General features: G+C 44.5%; 1 long non-coding RNA gene across 2 annotated transcripts; it reads right to left on the reverse strand.

The window, feature by feature from the left end:
* Positions 1-1,581: 1,581 nt before the first annotated feature.
* On the reverse strand, positions 1,582-2,473 carry LOC119365586. Of its 2 annotated transcripts, XR_005175613.1 has the most exons (3): positions 2,060-2,473; positions 1,881-1,933; positions 1,582-1,772 (listed from the first exon to the last, which is right to left on the reverse strand). It is a non-coding gene; the product is annotated as an uncharacterized LOC119365586 (long non-coding RNA). The 2 variants fall into 2 exon arrangements; XR_005175612.1 differs by having other exon boundaries at positions 1,881-2,473.
* Between the last annotated feature and the right edge of the window lie 355 nt (positions 2,474-2,828).

Below are 2,828 nucleotides of genomic sequence, written 5' to 3' on the forward strand. Positions count from 1 at the left end.
CTTCAGGGTGAAAACTCACGATGCCTGCAGTGGTTGGATCTGGCGATGGCGGCGTTTGCACGTCGGTCCCTTTCTGGAGGCATTGCTTTTGGAGAACCTTTCTCGTAGTCTTTGTGTTGTCACGAAATAGTTGGTGCCGATGGTAATCGTTGTATAGTTGATCGTTGTTTTGATCGCTTCAAGATTTTTTTCTTTTTTCTCTCTCCACCTGGCATAGTTTCGGTCTTCTATGTCTTTGCTCTTTGCTATGTGTTTTTTCGTGTGTGCATTAATGTTGATTGTGTGCATCATAGTTATGCAGAGGCCGGGTATGCTCATTATGTTTGTATCTCCTTATGCTTCATTATGTATCAATAAAAAAACATCCTTTATAAAAGAAACAAGTACTCCCTTTGTAAAAAAAATATCAATTGGTAAACATCAAGAAATTTCTTTCGTGATCCCGCGTACTGAATGTTCCCAAGCAACGCAAATGCGGCAAAGTTTTACAAAGACTTTCATTTGTTCTGGAAGTGCTTTCATATGGAATTCTTGTTGATTAGATAATCTTTTCTAAATGGTGCGCAAAGAATAATTTGCATTCTTAATGTAACTAGATTAATAGAAAGTACAATTTCCTTTGAATGAAAATAAAAGGTATAATATTTTACTAATTTCAAAATATAGTTTACAGATATATCTATTTTTCTAAAGGGAGTGAGAAAACGCCACGAGTACTAAACTTGAAAGGTCCAGCTTCTATCTCCCAAGCCAAGCCACCCAAAAAACTTCAGCTGCGGTGGAGCCCATGACGACCGGACCGGCTCCGCGCCGGATATATACGCGTGGCGCCAGCAAAAAAGTTGTTGTTCTTATTGTCTTAAACATGTACTCCCTCCGTCTCAGTTTACAAGTCCTACGCGTGTACCTAGATTGCCAATTTTATCATAATAATACAAACTATATAACACAAAAATTATACCTTTTAAAAATAGAACATTTGAAGTTTATATTGATATATTTTTTGTAATATATATATATATGATTTGTGTTAGGTTGGTCAAATTGACGACCTAGGAGTACGCGCACGCCCTATAAACTGAAAGAGAGGGAGTACATCCAATTCATGTATGTAGTTATTATAATAAAGCATGTACTTGTTAGGATTTAATTAATCCTATTAATCCCTACTTTTCCTAATTGAGGCGGTTGTCTCGTGTCCCTTCGGACGTACCCCTTCGGGGGCTATATATATGTGTAATCCCATCATCAATGAGAACAACTATTCTACTACTTGTCATTTGCCTCTTGCAATTACTTCGAACACGTTATCAGGCTGGTCATAGTGGGAGTAACTTAGCTAGTAACATAGCACTCTTCGAGAAAATTCTGCTTATGTGGCAAGTAATTAATGAGAGATGGTAACATAATATGTTACTGTAACATAGCGCTTTCCAAGACAAGATGAGTCTATGAGTTAGTAAATGAAGCCATCTATGATACTACTAAGTGTCATATGCATGACACTAGTGTAAGTTACTCCCCACTGTGACCAGCCTCAGCCCTTTGCTCTCCGACGAGAGAAATAGGCCATCCCAGGCAGCGGTTATGTACGTCTGAAACGCCTGCCCGCGGAACCGGGTGCCTCCCCGACTACGGCCCTCGAACAACAACGGCGAGCGGCCTTGGCTTGCCCCGGCGGCGTGGCTTCCGAGCGGCCGGCGTCACTACACGATCAGGCTAATTAGCGCTAATCGCTGTGACCTGTGACGAGTCAACCGGCAACCGCCGTTCTGCATAGAGAAGGGAATTTGTCAATAGATTGCTTATTTGATCTTCTCTGCTTGTGATTAATCAAAGATTCAATTATTGATTGCTTTTCCTAACGTCCTTGCACTTACGAGAATTGCTTCATCCGAGCATGTGGGCATGGAATCAGGACAATGTTCGCAACCTTCCATCGGAAAGATATCAACGAAGGAAAAGACGAACCGAAAAGGCACCCTTGATCAATGGATTGAAAATCCAAACAAGAACTGTAAGCGTGAAGGTAGTCTTCTACAATTCGGGATGTTCTTACCTCTTAATGGATCGACGCTGTCGATTTTGAACGGCACGAGCGGCCTACGGCCGGCAAGAAGCACGTCGGCCCTCTCCGTCCGCGCTACGGCTACAGACTGCGTGAGCGCGACTGGCCGTGACGGCGCGGCCGCTTCTCAGCGGATAACGAGGTCCCCGGCCGTTCCTCCACAGCAACGCCCACCTGCATCTGACGTAGCGCCTGCGACCAAGGCCTCACTTGCAGAAGGCATGATGGCGGCCTCTGGCCGGCGCTGGCTGAAGCGCGCGCCCCGCGGTCTCTCCTCCCTCCGGCCATGGCGCAGCCTTCCAGGCCGTCGTTGAGGGTCCCCTTCCCCCGCGCGGCGCTCGCGCCCGTTGTACCCAACGGAAGCAGAGGCACCTCCGGCCGGCGAGCCTGTCTCGAATGGCTGCTGTGGCATAGAAAAATTCCCCATTGGGATTTCATATCCGCACATGAAAACAAGAGGATAAGGAACCTTATCCCTTCGACATTGTGCATCAAGGTCCTTGCAGTTGCATGAATTTGCAAAACAGGTCGAACAGTGGTCCAGACCGATTGTGCACCGTATCCTATTTCTGGGATTTTGCACATTGGATTCTGTTAACAGTACTATTTACTACTAGTATTTACCTGTTTTAGACCCTGTTAATTACTGCATTTTCTGTTGAATTTCAACATTCCAGAAAATATGTGGTTATTATATGTGGCATGTTCAGTGTGTTTGCTTTTTAGCAATCCCTATAACATGTCCTATTATTACAACGAT

Source organism: Triticum dicoccoides, chromosome 2B (genome assembly GCF_002162155.2).
Source record: "Triticum dicoccoides isolate Atlit2015 ecotype Zavitan chromosome 2B, WEW_v2.0, whole genome shotgun sequence".
Classification (NCBI taxonomy): Eukaryota; Viridiplantae; Streptophyta; class Magnoliopsida; order Poales; family Poaceae; genus Triticum; species Triticum dicoccoides.